The following is a 23,890-nucleotide window of genomic DNA, read 5'->3' on the forward strand; positions in this document are numbered from 1 at the left end:
AAGTGGATTAAAGTCCTCCACATAAAGATCACCAGTGGAAGGGGAAGCCCTGGGTCCTGCTATGACTGAACCCCCAGTGAACGTGATTGTTGGGGGGAGGGCGGCAATGGGGAGAGGGTGGGGATGCGAGCACCATAAAGAAGGGGAAGGGGATGGACTAGGGGGATATTTGCCCGGAAACCGTGAAAGGGAATAACACTCGAAATGTAAATAAGAAATACTCAAGTAAATAAAAAAAGACCTCCACATAAAACCAGATACACTGAAACTAACTGATGAAAAAGCAGCAAAAAGCCTTAACACATTGGTACTCGGGAAAATTTCCTGAATAGAACACCAAAGGCTTTTGTTCTAAGATCAAAAATTGAAAAATGGAACTTCACAAAATTTCAGAGTTTCTGTAACGCAAGAGACACTGTCATTGCTTCCATACAGCAACTAAGAGATTGGGAAAAGATCTTTACCAATCCTATATCCGATGGAGCGCTAATATCCAATATATACAAAATACTCAATAAGCTCTCCTCCAGAGATTCACATAACACTATTTAATAGTGGACTACAGTTCTAGACAAAAATTCTCAGCTGATGAATACTGAATGGCTGAGAAGCACCTAAAGAAATGTTCAGCATCCTTAGTCATAAGGGAAATTCAAATCAAAACAGTCCTGAGATCCTACCTCATACGAGTCAGAATGGCTAAGATAAAAAGTCAGGTGACAACAGACTCTGGCAAGGGTGCGGAGAGAAAGGAACACTCTGTCACTGTGGAAATTGCAAGCTCTTAAAACCACTCTGCAAACCAGGCTGGAGGGTCCTCAGAGAATTGAAGATAGTATTTACTACCTGAGGACCCAGCTGTACCATTCGATGGCACATACCCAAAACCTGCTGCAACCTACAACAAGGAAACATGCTCCTCTATGTTCACAGCAGCCTTATTTATAACAGACAGAAGCTGCAAAGAACACAGATGTCCCTCATAAGAGACACAGATTCATATAATGTGGTCCATTTACACAATGGTGTGGGACTCAGCTATTAAATAGAATGACTTCATGAAATTCATAGGCAAATGGATGAAACTAGAAAATATCATCTTGAGTGAAATAACACAAACACAAATAAACGCACATACATTGCATGCACTCACTGATAAGTAGAAATTAGCTCAAGATCTCAGAATATCCACAATAAACTCATATACACTCTGCAGCTCAACAAGAAAGGACAAAGAGGGACGGCTTCAATCCCAATTAGAAGGGGGAAGAAAATTATCATGGGATGGAGATGGAGGAAGGACCCTGTGTGGGAGAGGAGAGTGAAGTGGAAAAACAGGAGAGCAGAATCAGACGTGGGAAGAGACAGGAGAGAAGCACAGAGGACCAGGAGAATGAGTATAGAAAGAAGGAACAGTGGAGGACGGTGTAACCTCTAGAATGTCCCAGATACTAGGGATGCGGCAGGTTCCCTGGACCCAACACTGATGACGTTTGCCAACACACACAACAACAGTGAGATTGAACCTGCAGACACCACCTGCAGTAGATAGACATGACCACAGTGTAAGGATGGGACACTCACCCATCTCTTATTAAATCAGAGTTATCCGTGTCTATTGAAATGCAGGGTAAATATGGAGCAGAGGCTGGAGGAAAGGCCATCAGGAGATCTGCAGACACCAAACCGGACACTGTTGCTGATGCTGAGATGTGCTTGCAAACAGGAGTCTGGTGTGTCTGACCTCTGAGAGGCTCTGCCAGCACCAGACTGACACAGATGCAGATATTCACAGCCAACCATTGAACTGAGCCTAGAGATCCCAATGGACGATGTAGGGGAAGGGCTGAGGGAGCTGAAGGAGACTGTATTAACAACAATTTCCATTAACCAGACCCCTCAGGGTTCCCATGGACCTAACCACCAACCATAGATTATACATGGTCTGGTACCCTACATATGTAGCTGAGGACGGCCCCATCTCACACCAGTGGAAGCACTTGATCCTTTGGATGCTTGATGTCCCAGAGAAGAGTGATTCAGAGAAGAGTGATTCTACAGGGTGAGGAAAGAATGAACGGGGCTTACGGAGTCACCCTCTTAGAGACAAAGAGGAGGAATATGTGAAGGTGGGGTTTATGGAAAGGGGTTAATATTTGAAATGAAAACAAATACAATGGTTAATAATATTACAAATAAAGGAGTGGGATTTTTCATACATTATTTTACTGCACAGGTTAGCTTGGAACATTTATTGTTGCCTAGATGCGTATTTCTTCCTACAGTTCATTATTTATTTTTTCTCTGAGGAGTGTAGACTTAGATCTTCCTCTTCATTCAAAGAAGGCATAACACTTAACTCCTTTCTCCAAGCAAAGGTGATTGTAGGTATGTCTGTAAACGGCAGGAGGCATTTGTACAATCTAATTGGGGTTCATGAAAAGAATTATTTAAAAGCAAAGCTTGTAACGCAAACAGTTTGTGTTCAGTCAACTTACAGTACTGAAAGCATCCCAGGACTTCTGGCCAGGAAACTGCATACGATGTAAAGAGACATTAAGAATTTCAATATATGTGACGAGAGAAAATACTTTCCATTGTGTAGCATTCCCAATATTTCAAAAATGTCATCACGGAAAGAATATTAAGAGCTTTAGGACAAGAAAAAAAAGTGAGTGAGACATCAAGGCAGAAGCGTCACGGGAACACCTGGAATTCACATGGAATTATAATATCAATCCCACACATTCTATGCTCTATTCACATCCTATCACATGTTCATTCCCTAACACAGTCCACCAGTTATTTTCTAGTCCCTGCAGTCTCTGAGGAGCAAGGGTCTGGATCAGCCTTTCCCACTCGGTTATGAGGCTCCAAGACACATCCCTGCACCAAAGGCGCTTGACAGCACTGTCTCTGAAGCACCCTTTGCCCTTTCCATTCATGTTGCTCCTTCAGGAGTCACTTGTCACGACCCCTGACAGTGTGCACAAAACAGGTAGCACTCCGGACTCAAAGGAAGACAGTCGACATGGTTCCTCCTCATTCAGAAAGATTGGATGATCGCCCTCTACTACAAGCAGAACTGACAAGTGAGGCATCTCCTGGCTGGGCCGTGCAGACCTCGAGACTGCCCCGTGCAGACCTCGCGATTGCCCCGTGCAGACCTCGAGACTGCCCCATTCAGACCTCGCAACTGCCCCGTGCAGACCTCGCGACTGCACCGTGCTGACCTCGCCACTGTCCCTTTCAGACCTCGCTACTGCCTCCTGCAAACTGGAGGACAGCCCCTCTCGAGATTTGGTTGTTTCCTGAGATCAATGGTCACTCGAGATTTCCGTGCTTTGCCTTCCGGACTTGTCCACAGTTCTCGGGCGAGAGAAACACTCAAAGGATACAGCTCGACTGATGCTCACCATGACTCACCATTGCCGAGTCCTTTCACTGCCCCTTCACGGGGTAGTGTTTAGAGAGGACAGAGAGCCTCATCGGACTTTACCCTCTGACAATGCACCGCCGATTTCCCAGCCTCCATGGCCTGGGAACCCCTTCAGAGTCCCCCGAGATGATTATAACCCCGGAGTGCAGCAGGGAAATCAGTGGAAGGATTCCCAGTCTCCACAGCCTGGAAGCCCATTCAGTATCCCCCAAGCGGATTATAACACCGGACTCCAAAGGGGGAAGCACTTGAAGGGTTCCCAGTCTCCCCCCCCTGAGAACGCCTTCAGTGTCCCTCAACCGGATTATAACATCCTACCCCAACTAGGGAAGCACTTGAACAGCTGAGACCCGAGCGACTTTCCACCTCCGGGACTACTTAGACGGACTCGGCACAAGTTCAGATGCTCAAAACCCTATGAAGACCAGAGATTCAAAAAACCTGATGCTCGTGTTACAGAAATGCTTCAGAAACTCAAAGATCATATAAAGGCTTCAGTCACTAAGAGGGCCCTAGACCCCTGAAATAAACTGACAGAGAAGAAGAAATGGACAGTTCCACTTCCTCTGAGAGTTCCTGAGGGCATGAGTAATCCACTGACCAAGGATAGCAGATCACTGAGTAACCCACTTGCATAATATATATGTCGTATGTATGTAGTATGTGTATAGGATGTATGTGTGTAATATATGTGTATATATGTAGTATGTATGTATGTATGTATGTACACCCATGTGCAGTGACCCACGGAGGTCAGAAGAGGGCATCAGACTCCCTAGAGTTGGGCACCATCTGATATAGTTGCTGGGAACTGAACCCGGGTCCTCTGAGTGGAATGCAAACCATCTTAACTGAGATTATTTCAGTTTCCCATCATTTGTGAAACATCTTACCATCAATTGTGTCTTGTACTATGCAGTGTTCGTTCCTTAGTGCAATGGTGTCCCTTCAGTCAGACTGGGTTTTGACGGTCTGGTGAACATGTAATAGCGGCATGGAAGAAGGATAGCGTGGGGGGGGTGCTCTGATGCAAAGAGGGACATTGCACTAACTGCTCAGTCACTGTCTCTGCTGGCTTGCACTCTGCAGCATGTGCCTCCTGTGAAGACAACAGCTTTCCGTGTTGCCTGAGCTGACAGCCCTTGGCAGCCTCCTCTAGGTCCTCCTCTGTACATCCCCAGGGGATCATCCTGAGGGATCCCTGAAGGGAAATCCCTGATAAAAATTCTCCAGTGCTTCCTAGAACCTCAGGCTAAAGCCCAAACACCTGGTTGGGAAATAAAACCAGCTCCCAGTCCACCACAGCCTAACATCGGGTCCCATCCATCCTGCCTGCCATTCAGGCCACTAACGCTTCTATTCTGATAGGGTCGATGATCATATTGGATTAGGGGCCCAGCACACTCCAGGGTGGCCTTCATTACAACCACTTACATCTGCAATGACTCTACTCCAATGGATATCACAACCTGAGCAGCCAGGAATTAGGATGTAAAGAGAGGCTGGTGCATAAGCCAGACACTCACCCTGTCTGGGATACTGACTTACCTTATTAAATGATTAAAAATGTATAAAAAATTAGAGAAGTTTGCATCTGAAGAATGGATTAGCACTTTCATGTCTATGATTCCTTCACCTGCTCTCTATAAGCACCTACTACCTCCAGGGACTCAGATAAGCCAGAATTGATTCCCTGTTTCCACTCTGGATAAGGCACAGGTAATCCATCGAAAACTGCTAAGCTGAGACTTTAGGAAACCTGTTGGAGACATCAGTTCAGGAAGCCAGATGCCCTGGCCAAGACCTTCGAGATGGGGTTTCACAGAGATGGCAGATTTGGAAAGACAACAAGGTTGAAGACGTGATGACACTCTTGCCAAGGTATTGGAGACCTGCCCTTCAGAGAAGATGGCTTCAAAGAATGAAGTCTCCAAGCACCTCTCCTTGGAACAAGTGCGCGTTCACATGGGGGTTGGGGGGGATGGCTGCATTTCAACCTCAGGAACTGGAGAGTGACGGGTCCAGAACTTCACGAGTCGGCTCAGCGTGCGATGACTTAGGTGGAGAACCACTTGCTTCCTCACTTCAACTAGCCCAAGGAAGGATGCTCTGCTCTGTCTCGCTGCATTGGAAAGACACCTTCATCCCTGTTGCTCATGCCCAAGGCTTCCTGTGGTCCTCACCTGTTTGCTTCTGAGTCAGCTGAGGTGTGTTGACACACCTCACTGTGTGCGAGCTTTCCTTAAGAGCTCTAACCACCCAACACGTCCTGTACACTCCATCTCTATTGTTCTATTTAGCTTGGTTTTTTTTTCTTCAACAAAACATGAGCAGGAAGTGGATGTCTCAAATGGCTAATGTTTGCAGTATTCTAAAGTTGAGGCCCAGGTGAATGAAATGAATTGTGGGCAGTACCTCACACAGACAGATCTTTATACCTATTTTCTTGGCTTTCGATGATGTTTAAAATGTGGTGTTTGGGGGAAGGAAATTACAACATGGTAGCAACAACGATCCATCATGTGTCTCCATTAAGGTTTGTTTTATTCAAAATGACAAACGCTCCTCCCATGACTCCATATTGAAGGAGGTGAAGAGGTGAGCTAGGTCCATAAAACGATGGCCTCAGGACCCAGGGCTGGTGGTTGTCTTCCCCAGGTTGTCCTTCAAATATATCTTGCCACCAACCGGTTATAGCTGTGGTTCACAACCTGTGTGTGGGTCACGATCCCTTTGCAAACTTCAGTCTCCAAAATGATTACAGACTATGATTCATAACAGAAGTGAAATTACAACTATGAAGAAGCAACAGGAATAATTTTGTCATCAAGGGTCATAACAACATAGGAACTGTGTTGAAGGTGGCAGCATTAGGAAGGTAGATCACTGACTTATAGTCCAAGAAAGAGTGTCTAGCTATGGGCCAAATAAACAAAGTACAGGATCTCCAGCATGCCAGAAACATGGGATAAAATGCAAGCTGGGGAGATAGTTTTGTGGTGAGCAGTGCCTGCTGTGAAATTACCAGCACCTGCATGACAGCCCATAACCCATGATTGGAGGGATAATGACAGGACACATGGAGGGTCCCACAGCTGCAGCCACATATATAGCAGAGGATGGCATTGTCTGCATCAATAGGAGAAGAAGCCCTTAGTCCTCTGAAGGCTCATTTCCCCAAAGTGGGGGAGCACCAGGGTGTTGAGGTGGGAGTGGGTGGGAAGAAAAGCATCATCACTGAAGCAGGGGGAGAGAGAATGGGAGAGAGGGGAATCCAGGAAAGGGGATAACATTTTTAATTTAAATACATAAAATTCCAATAAAAAAGAGACAGGAAGTGTTTATTTTGACGCATTGTTTGAGCTGGTACCATCCATCATGATGGGGAAAGCTGAGCAACTGGAGTGTAATGGTCACATTGCAGACCTGGAGGCTGTTCAGCTTTCTTTCTTTGTTCTTTCTTTCTTTCTTTCTTTCTTCCTTTCTTTGTTTCTTTGTTTCTTTGTTCATTTGTTCCTTTGTTTCTTTCTTTGTTTCTTTCTTTCTTTCTTTCTTTCTTTCTTTGTTTCCTTGTTTTAAATTCCATATATGGCTGTTTCCCTTGCTTTTATGAATCTGTATAAAAGATACATATACAGAAGCCACAAGAAACTTAGCGAAGAAAAGCAGGTATAGTTGTTAATAAGACATGGGAGGCCACAGGCTCAAGTCGGTTTCCCTCACAACCACATGTGTACTCATCAAGACAGGAGACAGGAGCAGAGCACAGAACTGACCAAGAGTAATCAATGCTTGTGAGCCACCATGTTGGTGCCAGGGTCTGAACTCAGGTCCTCTGCAAGAGCAGTAACGGTTCCCAACTACCAAGACACCTCTCCAGTCACACACAATCATTGTTTATACAGCCCCCCAAACACAGCACCACTTGATGTGTGTGAACACACATACTAGACGTGCGGTGTGATTTATTTGTGTGAATGTTCAGTCAGTGTGATACAAACGCTCTTGTGTTCATAAATTTTGGCATCGCCGTTTTCACTTGGAGGTTCTCTTCATTCTCAGCTTTGGTGTTAAGATACATCATCTAGAGAGGAACCGCCCTGTCAGCCTACCCCCACCTCTCCCCATTTGCAGCTATGCCTGCCTTTCTTCACTAAGTGAAACACCACCTCAGACTCTACTCTTTCATTTTGTTCAGTGTAGTAGACTCTCCAAAACCATAAAATGGAATCCCAGATGCAGATGGAAGAAGTTTTTCTGTTTGTTACTTCGTTTGCTTTTAGTTGCATTTTCCCACTTCCACTGGTTTGAACTTGTGTCCCATTCAGTGGAAGGTACTTAATTCAGGCAGCATTTTGAGAAGGGCTGTGGGTGGAGTGTGATAAAAGGAAAATTACTGGAGATAACTCACTGGGATTTTGACGATTAATACAAAGTGTTTATTGACTTGATTTTTCAGTTACACACAACCCTGGACGGCACTGAGTCGAACTAAAACTTCACATCTGACAATTTGCTCCAAGGAACTAAAAAACCTTAAAGACAAAATTGATCCAACAAAATAAGCCCTAAGTTGTAATGATTGACCCTCTATAAAGAGAAACATTAAACTTTTTTTTAAATGATGATTTTGATGTTTTTGTTTAACAATTTCCTATACTTATGTAATGAGTTTTAGACCTTTCCTTTCTGTATTTCCCTTCCCAATTCACCTCCCTCATTCTCCCATCACATCCTTCAGTTCCCTTTTGCTTCCTCCCTCATTTTTCTCCATCATCCCCTCGGTCGACCCCTTCTCTCACGCCATTCCCTCTGCAATTGGCACCGATATTCTGAATAAGTCCCCCCTCCTATTTCATGTCTCCTTTCTGCGTGTAATCCCTAAGTTTAATTAATTACATGAGTACAGAGGAATTCGACAGAACAGCTTATCTATGGGTACAGGAATGAAGAAGGGAGTGAAGCAGAAATTTCTGGTTTCTTTGGAGACTTAACTGTGTCATGGATGTTGTTCTGGAAACTGTCTTAGGAGAGGATGTTTTGCTGAGAACAAACACATGGTGTTTCTGGTAGCTGCCTGGGAAAAGGGCATGTGATGTTTAGAAAGGGTATGAGTATAACCCTGGACAACAGTGGGCAACACCATGGCATTGGCTTGCCTTGACACTCTTCACTGATGCTCAATGGACTTTGATGACACTGGTCTTCATTGACCATGCTGTGGTATTGGTTCACCTTTCCTTCCTCACTGACCACTGTTTGTCATGACATTGTAGAGAGAAAAGCACCAGAGAGCTTCTTGTGGTGACATTGTGGTGATTTATAGCTGCCTACTCGAACCCAAACCAATTGGAAGAGCTCAGCAATTTCTTCTGGGTTGAACTGTCCTTGGTGATTCGTGAATGGTGTTTGCAAGTAGATCGACCCACCTCTGCTGATTCATGTCAACTGAACTGATATCCTGATGATGAATATTGAAATATCCCCAGAGAATTATTTTTAAGCAGGTCCACATCATCCTTTGTTTGCCCTATTATCCTTTCCTTCCCACTACCTCTGGTGGGTGGTGGGCTAGAGGAAGGTTAAAAGGCTTAAGAACTCTTAATAAAGTAGGTCTTGAAAAATCTAAACCTGAAGGATAAAACCCCTCCTCCAGTAAATATTGATTGCTAAGGGATGGGAGGATCTTTATGGCCTCTCCAATGTGTAATAAAGTGTTGAGGGGCCCAGTCTTGTGCCAGTGACCATAGCCACCATCAGTTCAAGACTTCAATGACTAGGACCAATCTAAAAGATATCCTTTTGCTGTCCCCTTCCCTATCTTCTGGTTCTTACATTCCTTCCACCCACTCTTTCATGATGTTCTCTGAGCTGTGGAGGAGACGACTTAGCTGTCCTATTTCTACCTGAACATTTCAACCCCACTGATTCCCAGCACTTTGTCCAGCTGTACGTCTCTGCCCATGGTAGTCAGAGGCTTCTTCTCTGATGAGAGCTGAGTGCAACGCTGATCTGTAGATACAAATATGGATGTTTGGAAGGAAGTTTGACAATGTATTTAGCATTAGGTTCTTTCACAGGACGTATATCACCCAAACCATAGGTTCTTGACCAGTTTACAGAACCTGGTGTGTATTCCCTCATGTGGAACATGCCTTGTATCCGATTGGAAAGCCACTCGTTACTCCCATGACTGCAATTCCACTAACACATTAGGGGCACATCTTGCCTGACATTTTAGCTTGAATGGTTCACCCCCGAGTAAGGTTGTAGGTGATTTTCTCCACTGGAAGCCTGCATAGCACTTTCTTGAACCAGGAAGGCTAGCAATTATAGAGGATGCTTCCACCTCACCTTCAGATTGACCCTTCTGTGACCTGTGACCCAAAGGATTCAGTGTCCTCAGTAATAGGGTCTTACCATCAAGTTCTGGAGGGCTACGAAGAACAATGGCAACAACCTGGAAAGTTGTGTGGGCTTTTGGGATCTCGATGGTCAGCAACTATCAGGAAGAAATCCCACATCTGGCACTGTGATTTTTTATTAATTTTGGTTTTCTGTTGCTCTGATGAATACACTCACCAAAGCCAGCTTGGGAAGGGAAATCTTCATTTCATCTTATCTGTTCCAGCCCATCATCAAGGAAAACCAAGACAGGATTGTGAAACAGGAACTACAGAGACTGCTCACTTGCTTGCTTCTAAGCTCACATTCAACTACCTTTACAGAGTCCAGACCCACCCGCATAGGGCGGTGCTGCCCACAGTAGACCAGGCTCTCCAACATCAGTGAACAGTCAAGGAAATGCCACCTGGACATAGTCAAGGCCAATCTGATGGAGGAGGCTCCTCGAGGGAGGTTCTTTCCTCCAAGACTAGCCATCACAAGATATCAATGAAAATAAAAAAAGAAATCAATAGCTTCAGGGGGAGCATGGCTTATCCATGGAGGGTGCCTCCATTTGAACTCAACAGTTGATCTTGTAGATATATTCTGTAACACAACGTTTTAAAACCCCTCTCACCAAACCCTGTTCTAACCTAATCACCTAAGGGGAGATGGAGTGGAAAGTAAGTTTTAAGAAAATAATTGGAGTAGAAGGAAATGCTTCTTGGAAATAAAGCAAAAAAGGAAGCATTTCTGCATCCTAGATGCTTTCATCGCATCATCTGTGCAAAGATAATGAAAACCGTTACGTTCCAGGTACCATAATTTCCAATGTTACAAATCATATAAATAATACTGCTTATCATTCATAAAACACATTGGCACTAATCGTTTTGAAGTGTTTTTCTAACTCACTCCTAATGTAAATCTGATGAACTGGAATTGTTCGCCTGCTCACTTATACATGAGGGAAGTGAGGTTCAATGGTCGAGCCAATTTCCCAATACTCTAAGCTAATAAATGGCAGAGTAAGACAGCCACACTTTCTCTGGCTTCATGGCGTGGCCTCGTGAGAAATGCAAGTCAGGGTACCTTGGCAGGGAATCCCAAGGATCAGTATATGGCAGCTGAAAGTTGTCTTGGATGCAGGACTGGGAGTGAGGCTCAAGTCAGCCGAGCCCCAGCTCAGGATTCCTGAAACAGAACACCAGAATATGTTAGAGAGCGAGGAGACTAAACTAAACATCTGGGAGTCCTCAGCAGATTGTACAGATCCAGGGCTGAGGGTTCATAAGTTTGTGGTCTTTGTGGTGGTGGAAAGGAACACTTATTTAGATCCCCACCTCCTACTATGTGCTACTACAGTGGAGGCAATGCCTTAAGTCCAAGGTTTTTTGTTTTGTTCCTCTCTCTGTGTGTGTGTGTGTGTGTGTGTGTGTGTGTGTGTGTGTGTACATACGTGCATGTGCAGTGTATAATGTAGGGACTAATCCATTTCTCTTCTACCTTATTCATTGAAGCAGCATTTCTCAGTCAAACCCAGAGTTCACCAATATGACTAGTCTTGACAGCTATCTTGCCCTGGGGACCTGCCCTATCTCTACCTCCCTGGACTGGGATTCTGTGTGGGCCACAAAGCCTGCCCATCATTTACCTGAGACCTGTGAGCCATCTCCTCAACTGCTAAGGTTCAAATCCCGGTGTTGGACCCATCTCCTTTACTTTTGTTTTTCTATTCTTTTTTTTTCCATCTTGGTCTTAATATCAGAACCAGGTTAAGGTATGACTGGCTCACTCAAACAATCACTCAAATCCCTCCACACAAATGTGTTCTAATAAGGAGGAGGACCCTGCTGACTCTGTGTTCTGTAAAGTCTTACATTAACAGATGAGTTAAAGGATGGGATTATCCTAGTGGGTGACTGTGGATGCTCTTGTTGATGTTGAGGGAGGCTGGCAAATGAGGGACCACAGCTGAGTCACTTATAATAACAGATACAAAGCTGAATGTGGTAGTGCATACCTATGTTCTCAATACTCACGAAGATCACAAGTTCAAATCCAGCCTGGGCTACATAGTAAGTCCAAAGACAGCCTGGGATACATCATAAATCAAGACCAGCCTGGGCTACAGAGTAAGTCCATGGCCAGCCTGGGGTACAGAGTAAGTCCATGGCCAGCCTGGGCTACATAGTAAGTCCAAGGCCAACCTGGGCTACATAGAATGTCCAAGGTCAGCTTGGCCGACTTACATGACTCTTCTCCAAACAACAACAGTTTTTTGTTCCTTTCTGGTTTCTGTCTCTCCTATTTCCTCTACACGGATACCAGTGCAGTAGTTTGGGGGTGTGGGCGAGAAGTTTCATCATGTCTGATGGTCCAGAATCTCCCAAGCAGCACGGCAAACCAAACAGTGCAGCAAACAAGTCTGTTTCGATTTTTGAAGAAAACTATGACACATGGGAAGTGCTGTCTGAGGAAATGGCTCTAAGATGGGACAACGCCTCGGGAGACTGGGCTTGGATCTTGTGTTAGTTTCCTCATGATAAAAACAATGATGTTCTCAACCAGAGTCTGTGTTGGGAATACAATGCTGTGCTTCCATTTCAACACTGCACAATCTCCATATGGCAACCCTGGAGATCTTGTCTGATATTAAACAAATTATAGGAGAGTTAAAGTGAGTATAAACACTGTCATTAAAAAGTGTTTAAACGATGAATATTTTTTTTTAATTTTTTGTCTGCGGTACCAGGTTCAGTGTTCTGCATAAACTCTAAAACACGACATTTTCTTTCTTTTTTTTTTAAATTGCCAAACAGAATGGATCTTGTATTTTTCTATCTAGGTCTAATCGAGACGTAAAAATAAAATTCTTTGCTTTAAAAAAAAAACTAATTGTGTTTCATTGGCTTTTTTTTGTTAATTTCTTATTTTTAGTGTTTTGTGCTTTGGGGTTCATTTTAACAATTATTTTTTCATTGAATTAATTATTTTCTTATTTTCTAGTGTAGATAAAAATTTAGGTTTTTGGTTTTGTTTCTAATCTAAGAATTAGTGTTGTAAATAAAGTTTCCTCTTAGCACTGTCATAGTTATATCTCACACATTTTGGTAGTATGTTTCCTATCTTCTTTTTTTTCTTACTGTTACATAGTGTCATTATTTCTTGACATATGTATTACTTGTGAATGTGTGATTTAATGTGTCTGGACTGGGAGACTCCTGTTGTCTCTCATTGAAGACGTCTATTTTAGTTTTGTTGTATTAGCAGAACACATCCCGAGGGGCTGGGGATGCAGCTCAGTGGACAGAGTGCTCACTTGGCTCTCACACAGCTCTGGGCTCCACCTACAGAACCATATCAGCCTGGTGTGGTGGTCCATGCCCAGAGTCCCATTACCAGGACGAGAACCAGGAGTTCAAAATCATCCTCGGGTGCATAGGGTGTTTGAGGCCAGCCTGGGCTACATGAAACCTGTATAAACAAATATGTCCCACAGGACATCCTTTCTTAGGCATTTGCCACACTTTGTTCTGTGGTTTCTGAGTGTCTGAAAAGTCCAGGGTACTTGAAGGAAAAGAACATCCTGGTGCTACTAGGGACTGACAGTCAGAGACATTGGCTGGTGAAGCCATCTCACCCCAGCTGGTTTTCCGCCTGCTTCTGTTGCTGATGGGCTGATTCGTGTCCATAGCTTTACTCATGATCGCCCTCCTTCCTTTTAGCTGTACCCATTCTTGCTTCCTGCTGAGGCCATGATGGAGTTAGTGACACAAAGAATTGGGGTCTCCTTCCAGCCCACTGATTCTCTCAACAATAAGTTCTTTCTCTGTAGAAATAGTTTCTCTGTTTCCTACATTATCAGAAATAAATATAACACTCTTTTCTGTTATATTTTGACACTGGGTTTCATTATGTAGGTAGGGCTGGCCTGAAACTCACTGTATAAACCAGGTAGGCCTTGAACTCACAGAGATCAGCTTCCTTCTGAGTGCTGGGATTAAAGGGACATACTTGGCTCCTTCTTTTTTCAATTTTTTTAAAATTTATCTCTATGGGGTGTGTGTGTGTGTGTGTGTTTGTGTGTGTTTGTGTGTGTGTATGTGTGTGTGTATGTGTGTGTTTTTATGTGAGTGGGTGTGTGTGTGTTTGTGTTTGTGTGTGTGTGTTTGTGTTTGTGTGTGTTTATGTGTGTGTGTATGTGAGTGTGCGTGTGATTGTGTGTGTATGTGTGTGTGTATGTGAGTGGGTGTGTGTGTGTGTTTGTGTTTGTGTGTGTGTATGTGTGTGTATGTGAGTGTGTGTGTTTGTGTGTGTTTGTGTGTGTATGTGTGTGTGTATGTGAGTGGGTGTGTGTGTGTTTGTGTGTGTGTATGTGTGTGTATGTGAGTGTGTGGGTGTGTGATTGTGTGTGTATATGTGTGTGTATGTGAGTGTGTGTGTTTGTGTATGTATGTGTGTGTATGTTAGTGGGTGTGTGTGTTTGTGTATGTGTTTGTGTGTGGGTATGTGTGTGTGTGTGTGTGATTTGACCAAAAAGTCAATCAGATCCTCTGAACCCTGATACTCTGCAAGAGCATCCAGTGTTCCTAAGCAGTGAGCCGTCTCCCCAGGCCCTTCTGCCTGCTCTAAACTCCACTTCATTGTTCATCCTGCCCAGACATGCCTTTAATTCCTACTCTTAGTGTTTGTTTTAATTCAGTGAGTTCCTATTCGATTTTCTCTTGTTTCTTCTATTACCTCACCAAGATGATGTGTATCCTTTCGTTTTGGAAGTTTCTCATTGACGACGCTTGAATCCTGGCTTTAAAATCCTTGCTGACGATTCTGACAAGGGTTTTCTCTTGGTGCCATCACCAGGGAACTGGTTTTTCTCCTCTGCTTTTCATTTAGGGGGATGGTCATGGTGTGACGTGATTTCCATTTTGACATTGTTTGTCTAAGATGTCAGCAGGCCTGACACTGTGGGTGCAGTGGCTGTTTATCCTTCATAAACTTTTGGTGGTGTTTTGGTTTTCCCAGATTTGCCTGATTGAATAAAAGGGATTATACCTCCCGTCCACACCAACAGGCATATCTTAGAGGGGTAAGGAAGAGTGGTTCTCAACCGTCCTAACGTAACCTTTTCATACAGCTCCACCAATTGTAAAATTATTTCATTGCTACTTCATAACTTTAATTTTGATATAGTTATGAATTGTAATGTAAATGTCTGATATACAGGATATATGATATGTGACTCCTGTGCAAGGGCCATTTGAGCTCCCAAAGGTGTCTCAATCCAAGGGTTAATGACCACTGATCTGGAGTTAGTGGGAGGCCCTTACCGATGTAGATGGGTTGCCCAGTGTTGCCGGGGAGGAGTCTCCATCTCTGGAAGGCAAAGGATCTTCCAGGATCAGGCTTTTTCCTGGGTCCCTCTGGAATAGTGGACACACTCTTGATGGTTACTGATGGATCAACTGACTCCAGGCAGTTTTCATTTACATCCTCGAAGATGAGTATTCTAAAAAGGGTTCTGCTAGACAAAAGCAGTGGCTGAAGCTATTCCTGGCGATCTTTCCCCTTCCCTAATGGCTCCTTGTCCCCACAAGGCCAACAGTAGATGTCCGAGTCCCTCCCAAGCTGCATCTTCCCAATCTACACTCTTCCTCTGTGCTGTTTCCTTCACGAAGAGCACACACGCTAACCCTGAACCCATCTTGTCTTCAGTCAGCACTAACAACCTAGTCCTCTCTGCCAGCTTCGCTTTCCCATATGACCGGGCTGCTCACAATTCTGAGGCTTGTTCACACTTGTATGGACAAACAGAATGGCACCGATTGGGTCGTCTATAATGACGCAGATTCTGTATGATTCTGATTCAGAAGCCTGTAAATCGGAGATGAAGAGACCATTGGCAGAGGAAGGAGTTCCTGTAACACAGACATTGCTACAAGGGAATTGGAAGGGAGGGAATGAAGGGCTGGTTTTGAACAAATAGGCCTTACATGCATCTTTTTAAATTCTCAGACAATAATTATAGAGATTAAAAAGAAAACACCTTGGGTTGGGGATTGGGCTCAGTGGTAGAGCTTTTGCCTAGCAAGTGCAAGGTCCTGGGTTCGATCTCCAGCTCTGAAAGAAAAAGAAAAGAAAAAGAAAACACTTCATTCAAGGCCAACTGCCTCCTTTGGTCAGCATGTTGCTCCAGGCTGGTGAGATGCTCAGCAGGTCAAGGCCCTTGCTGCCAGGCCTGAGGACCTGAGGTCCACACACGTGCAGTGGCAAGCTCACACACACAAACACTAATTAATTAACTAATTAATCAACTAACTAATTAATTAAAGTAAATTACCATTTCTTAATAAATAAAACATTATAAAGCTGCCGCTTGCATGAAAAGGTCTGCATTATTAGCTGACCCCTGACCCATTCTCTCTCAGGATCACCAAAGAGAGGACAATGTGGGACTATCACCAACCTGTCCTTAGCACATGACAGAATCCTGAGTGTATCTGTCTGAGGAATGAAGGGCACCCTGGGCATGCAAAACACCACACAGGTCCAAGACAAAAGGATGCCTCAGTGCACGTATGCAAATCCAAAGTTCAGATGAGTTCACGAGAAACCATGAAATAACACACAGCCCGCATTGTCAAACCTGAGCTTTCCCAGAATTAAAATTTGCCTGATTCTACCTAGCGTTTCCCCAGAGGACGAGCAACTGCTTCTTGTCTCATTCTCGTCCTTTCTACTCTATTTCTATTTTGTTTAATAATAATTTTAGAAAATCCTAACTATTGGAGAAACACCATTTATCAAACAGGAATAAACAGGTGTCTCTTGTTAAACAAGATGGTTTTAATCTTTCTTGGTACTTTTAGCCCTATTTGGGGGAGTTTTGTTGTTTTGTTTTTGTTTTTGTTTTCAACTTAATGCACACTGCCGCATCATGGAACAAGGACTTGGGGGGAAATGCTGCAGGTTTGGGGTTTGCCCTTGAGAAGCCCCTACAGAGTTAGGCAGAGGACACTCTGGCTGTCGTCTCCTTTGTTCTGAGAGGAAAGAATGGAGCTCTCTGTGGTGATCACAAATACCTGTTTCTCTTTTATCTACTTGTCCCCAGATCCACTCTCCCTGCCTTCCATGCCAATATCCTGCTCTGGAATTAAATAAGTGAATACATACGTGTGTGTGGTTGCATAAACATGGGAGGTCAGAGGTCAAACTTAGCTGTCTTCCTCAGTCTCTGGCTCAACTCCCTTCAGTGGTCAAGTTGACACACCTGGGAAGAGGAGATTGTAGCTGCTTGTTTTCTAATACTAATTGGGTTCCCCAAAGTAGTTTGCAGGAGAAAGTCTGCACCTAGCTTCTGGGTACCTGACAGCAGTTAATTCTGATTGGTGAATAAAGATTCTAGCCAAAAATAGCAGTGAGAGAGAGAGAGAGAGAGAGAGAGAGGAAGAGAGAGAGAGAGAGAGAGATGGGATTTAGGGTTCCCAGGCTTGGGTCCTGGAGCAAGCAGGATAGAGAGGTCCCCATGCCTTAGGGGAGTGTGGAGGAGGGGAGACAGAGGTTGCCATGGAAGGGAAATAACATGCAGAAGGGCAGAGCTGCCGTATAAAAGGGCTAAGAGATTATGGCCCAGACGGCTGCACCTTGGATTCAAGAAGAGCCAAGTTGAAGCATAGAAATTAGTAAATAGTAACTTGGACTTATTGCTGGGAGGTGGATTCTAACAGCATGGAGGGTAGGCAGCTGCCCAGCTATGGGCTGCTTTAGATATAGAGGCTGGGCGTGTTTCTTTCACTCGGGAACAGAAACCATTGAGGTGAGTAACCCTGCGTCGGGATTTATTAAACAATTTTTTTTTTTTTTTACTACAGAGGACTTCAGCAGAGGATTTGACTCCATTGCATTTGCTTGTGGACAGATCTGTGAGGCATCTTTTGGAATAATGGTTGGTGTGTGTGAAGAGTTAAATTTCAAAAAGTTAGTCTCAAACAAAGTCCAGACATGCCTGAGAGAATTTGAGATAGGGCTCACCAGCCCGACTATCAGCTCCAAAGGACACTGGCCATCTGGAGCCACCCCCTCCCCTTGCTTCACTCCCTGAGGATGGGTCATCCCCCTGCTGCAGTGAGATGAGTTGCCCGGTCCACACTGCTGAGATGCTAGATTACACGTATGCTTTGTTGATGTAACTCCGTGCCAAAAGTAACTGTGCACCCTTTGTATTAGCCAATTATGTGTATCCACACGAAACCCCTGGTTTTCCCTATATAAGCTTCTGCCTAGAGAGGCTCGGGGCTTGACTCAATCTCCTGTGTGGGATACGTGTCAGCCCGAGATCTCGTAAATAAAACTGCCTCTTGTTGATTACATCAAGACCGGCTACTCGTGTTTCCTAGGGGTAACCCAACCCGTGACAGGAGCAAGAGTCTCTCCAAGTTTGGGGGTCTTTAATGTGGAGGCCCACTGTGGATGGCGCCACCTCTGGGTGGGTGGTCCTGGTTACAGAAGAAAGCACGTTGACCAAGCAATAAGCAACAAGCCAGTAAGCGGTTGTTCCTCCACGGCCTCTACTTCAGCTGCTGCCTTCAAGTCTCTGCGTTGAGTTTCTGCCCTGACTTTCTTCCTGATGGGCACTGATCAAGCTGAAGTCAACTCTTTCCTCCCTGAGATAGTTCACACAGTATTTCATCAGAGCAAAGAGAAATAACTGAGACAGGTCCACCCTGCCTTGCTTTGTTTTCTTGCAACAAAGTCTCACACTTACACCCCAAACATACCAGTTGAGCTGGTGGACCAGAGAACATCCGGGATGCATCTGTCCACCTCTCTGATACCAGGATTCCAGGCCACCATGCCTGACTTTTATTTTTTAACGTGGGTTCTAGGCACCGAACTCAGACCCTCATACTTTCGTGGCAAACACTTTACTGGCTAAGCCAGCTCCTTAGCCCAAGAACCCCACCTCAGGACTTTGGAAAGCCATTCCTCTGTCAGACCACAGTCTCTTTGTAAGGCTCACGTTCCTTCCATGACAATGCAATGTGGGTTAAATTTCTAATCAGAAGACAGGAAGCCACGTGAGCTATGAAGGATTTTGCATTGTTTCACAATAGGGCATCATTTTGCATTTGTAAAATGTGAAGTTTCTGGAAGAAACCTTATCTGCCTTATGCAGCACACAATAAAGAAATACCTTAAGTCCATGAAGTATAACTTAACACCCACAGTAATCATGAAGAAGGCAGGGGTGGATATCATCTGTGTTGTGTGGTCCTGAGAAAGGTCAGATATTTAGCAGATAGTTATCAAACATTTAACGGGGAGAGGGGGAGATAAAAGAATGTAACTTTAAAATTATATTGACTTCACTATTCTTTGGGCAGAAACATTTTAAATAATATTCCATTGTCCTTCCTGGTGTGTGTGGTTTAATTGTTGTATCACATCCACCTCCTGGGACATTGGCCCTTATTTGAGAGTGTATTTGCTAATTGCTAAGGAGGGCCTGGGGAGGGGCTGGCAGAGTGGGGTTGCGGTAGGACAGAAGGTGAGTTCAAATGAGGCTGGCAGTAATTCTGGCCTGAGAAGGGCAAACACAATAAATATATCGGCTGGGAATGTTTCTGGTCACAGTAATATAAAACCAATCAGTGTCCCTTAATCCAAAGGGTGTGATTGACTTGGGAAGAAACACCAAAGCACACACAGCATCAGTTCACCAGCCCAGCCATCCCACAGGACTCTTGGCTCATCCATCTTTCTCATCTTACTGCCCTCAGTGATTGGCTGTAATGTAGTCACAAGATGGCGGCTGCATCCCCAGAGAACACATCACACTCCTCCACAGCAGAATTCCAACCCTGGATGGGAGGAGGAGGAAGAGAGATGAAACTGTCTTGGATAGCTCCCTATTTGTGACAGGCAGAAAAAAATCTTTCCTCAGAAGATTTTGGTGTGTCTCAGTGAGTCTTCTGATGCACCTCAACACCAGTGACATGCACAGAACAAAGCTAGCATGACTGATTCAAACTAATCAGGATGCCCTCCATGGATTAAAGGATAGAAAGTCAGTTATACTAATATCCAAATGAAACTGGCTATTTGCAGTGAGAATTTTGGTGTATTTAAAATCATAGAAATATTATAAGAGTATGTTTTTGTTTTAATCCCGGCTGTGGGGTATGGGGTTGCTTCCGATTGTCAACACTGGCTGACTATGATTTGCCTCGTGTTCTGGCAGGGGCGTGATTTTGCCAGCAGGAGATAGATTTTGCACGTGTGTAACATTTGGAATGCTGGAGATTTTCAGAGAACATATAAATGCTAGAGCCCCAGAGGTGGGCTGCTGTTGGTTGCAGTTTGTTAAATAGTCACGCCCAAGGAAGAAATTAAACATCCTGACAATGAAGATCAAACGTGCCCCGCAAGGAACTCGATCCCCCTAATCAACAGGAGGTCGTCTAATGGTGATAGAACCCCTTTCCCTCTCTCCTCTTTTCTCTCCTGTCTAGTGTTAGGGGGTTGAATGTGAAAGAAAGGAGAACCTACAAAGTAGCAAAAGGACGATTAGAGCTATTGAATGAAGGTCCATCATCAGCCACAAAGTATAAGGCGTGTGTATCAGGTGACAACAGAGACAATTTTAGGAAACAGGCCAGTTGGATGCCACTGTGATTTAAATGGTATTTAGCAGCTCGGCAAAGAGGTATCTTCCCTTCCCAGTCATTTGGGGACATGTTACAATTCAAGGGGATATCCTTGTTTCTTCCATATGTCTCAGTCTCTCTCTCGTTCCTCACACTCTGGTGTCTGAAGTGGAAATTTCTGGTTGTCCTGTGATGCAGACTCATGTGGGGTTTGGTTAAGGGAAGTCATGTGATATTGGGAGATATTACGAGTATGACTCAGTAGACACTGGTGATGTGCTTGCATTGTTTGCCTGCAATCCCTCCTTGGTCTCGATTCTCACTGACCTTCAATTTATTGAGGTGTGGAAAGAGCTGTTGTTGTTCCAGCTGGTTCTGGTCACTCCTGCTGACTAGTGCCAGTTTGGTGGAGGCCTGACTGTTTCGGTAGATTGTGCTACCAGTGCTGACTTGTGTTGGTGACATTTTTTTTCAACTGGACTATTGGTATCCTGACACTACTGGACTGGATTGCAGGTGTCCTGACAGCTCAGATGGGATTTGCCCCAAAGAACTACTTCTAAACAGGTCCACATCCACTTGCCCTATTTATCACCTTTTCTCCCCTACCTTTGGACAGTGGGCCAGAAGGGGGCTCTAAGCATTTGAGAACCCTTATTAAAGTAGGTTTGAAAAAAATCTATGTCTACATGTATCCCCATATAATGAAGGGGTGTCAGACTCTTTTCCATTACAACTTATTTTCCCTTGGATCTGTTTTTGCAACTATGTCCTCTTTAAAGAAAGTGCTCTGGGGGTTTTCTGAGGAAAATTTGTTACATGCATGGATGTTTAATAACATATTTTCCCATTTGTGTGTATGCATATATGCATATGTGCTATGCGTGTATGTGTTCATGTGTGTGACATGCAGGTCAGAGGAACAATTTACCTTGTTTTTGACCCAGGATCTCTCTGTGGCCTGAATCTCACCAGTATAGGCCAGTAGGTCTGACAATAAATCCCAGGAATTCTCCAACTCTTGGTACAAGAACTTATACCCAGGCTTAGTTTTTACCTTGTGTCTAGTTCCTCAGGCTCCACCCCAAGCTGTCTCCCTCATCCCAAGCCGTGTGTTTGAAAAGGAAACATTAAGTAACTCTTAGGACTAATGGCTTGACCAGAGTGATTCAAGCACCATAAGGGCATTACACACAAAGAGAGGGAATTCTGCGCATTGAGATGAGAATGTTAAAAGGAAACCCAGAGCCTATTAGGGAAAGATGAAAACTGTGTCTTCATTCACTCAAGACAAGACTCAACAGAAACCCAAACTTGTGTCAGCTTATTTCCTATGAAACTGCATAAGCTTGTTTCTTATTTAAGAGGCATAATCCCTTTTCCCTCTGATGCTGTCCCTACTATGTCAAATGAAGTGGGGAACTGCTCCCTACAGCTGTGGGTTTGTGTGTAGACCAGGACCAGATTGTCTCTCATCCCTGTCCCACCCCAATGTCATATTGGCACTTCCAATTGACCAGGTGACAGCAATGTCTGGCTATCACTCCTGAAGATAAGCAGGAACGTGCAAGGTCACAGAGCAGAATGCATTGATTTTCATCCTGAAATTGGGAAACATAACGTTCCCATTTCCTATTTCGTTAGATGGGAAAGCCTTGTGCATACCTGGCCCTATTAGAGATGTGTCTCTCTTTGGAAAATAGAACAAGAATTGCACTAAGACCAGCATTATCTTAAAAAACATCTACATGAGACTGGTCTCCAATACAAGTGGTGTGTGTGTGTGTGTGTGTGTGTGTGTGTGTGTGTGTGTGTACACTCGTGACTTGTGTATGTGCATGAATGTAGAGGTCAGAGGACAATTTTGGGTGTCATTCCTCTTTGAAATAGTTTTACTTAGTCGAGGGAGACACATACATGCTACAACACATATGAAGAGACCAAGGGACATGTTGTAGGATTCAGTCCCATCTTCCACCTGGTGAGTCTTGGGGATTGAACTCAGATCCTCAGGCGTGGTGGCAATTCCCTTGCATGCTGAGCTATCTTGCCAGTGCCTGTCTTGGTTTTTGAGGTAGGCTTTTCTCACTGGGATCTGGGAACTGATGCCTGTGATGGTTTGGGTGCGTGAGTGCCTGTGTCCCTGCGTGTGTGTGTGTGTGCGTGTATGTTCAGCCCAGCGAGAGGCAGCTTTAGAGGGTATGGTCCTGTTGGAGTGTATGTGGCCTTGTTGGAGTGAGTGTGTTACTGTGGGTGTGGGCTTTAAGACCCTCATCCTAGCTACATGAAATCCAGTATTCTCCTAGCAGCCTTCAGATGAAGATGTAGAACTCTCAGCTCCTCCTGCACTATGCCTGCCTGGATGCTGCCATGTTCCCACTTTGATGGTAATGGACTGAACCTCTGAACCTGTAAGCCAACCCCAATTAAATGTTGTCTTTATAAGAATTACCTTGGTTACGGTGTCCGTTCATATCAGTATAATCCTAAGTAGAACATTGACTATTGGGTGGCCAGTGAACTTCAGAGGTCCCCAGGTCTCTCTCTCCCTGATTCTGGGGTCAGAGTGCATGCTGCCACTTTAGACTTGTAAGTTGGCTCTGGGGATCCAGGCTCAGGTCTCCATGCATGTACAGCAAGCAGTTTACCTGCTGACCCATATCCTTTAGCTAACAAATGGGTTTAAAAGAAGATAGAGGTAGATCCCAGGTGCCTGACATCAGGGAAGCTGAGCTCTGGTGCACAGAAGGGCAGCTGTTGCAGGGTGAGGGTCATGGTACAGGGGACATTAGGGCCAAGGAGACATAACAGGGACATGCTTGGGACTTACATTGCCTGTGCTGCCTCCACCCAGAAGCCTGATGATGCCGGTGCAATCTGGAGGAGAGCCATCTCCATTGGTAGAGGTTGCTGTGATCTAAATGTCTCCCCTCCCCCACCCTAGGAAGATGTCACCAAAGATGACATCATTGGGAAGCAGCACTTTGGAGGGTGTGACCTCAGTCATAAAGATGGACTCCTCTTCTGTGTTTTTGGTGCACTTATGTTTAAAGAGAACCCCCAGAGAGCTTGCTGGACCTTCTCAGGCCAGGAAAATATAGGCAGAATGCACCATCAACAAGCCAAGTACCAGGCTTCAGTAAATTTTCCAGCTCTGATCTTGGAGTTGAAGCATCAGTATCAGCCATCCAGTCTCTGAGACTGTAGTGAAAGCAAGCTGGATAGCTCCTGGGTGAGGCAGGGATCAGCCAGGAGAGGGGTGAACATACAATGTGCTTCTTGATTTCTAGTGAGAACGGAATGCAGCTGAATGCTTCAATGCTAAGCAATATGAGTGGTATGGCTTGGTTAATCTCTGGCCAAAAATATAAAGCAAACAGGAAATATAAACTCTATGAGAGTGTTGGCAGACGTGATC

Source organism: Rattus norvegicus, chromosome Y, assembly GCF_036323735.1.
Source record: "Rattus norvegicus strain BN/NHsdMcwi chromosome Y, GRCr8, whole genome shotgun sequence".
Taxonomy (NCBI): domain Eukaryota; kingdom Metazoa; phylum Chordata; class Mammalia; order Rodentia; family Muridae; genus Rattus; species Rattus norvegicus.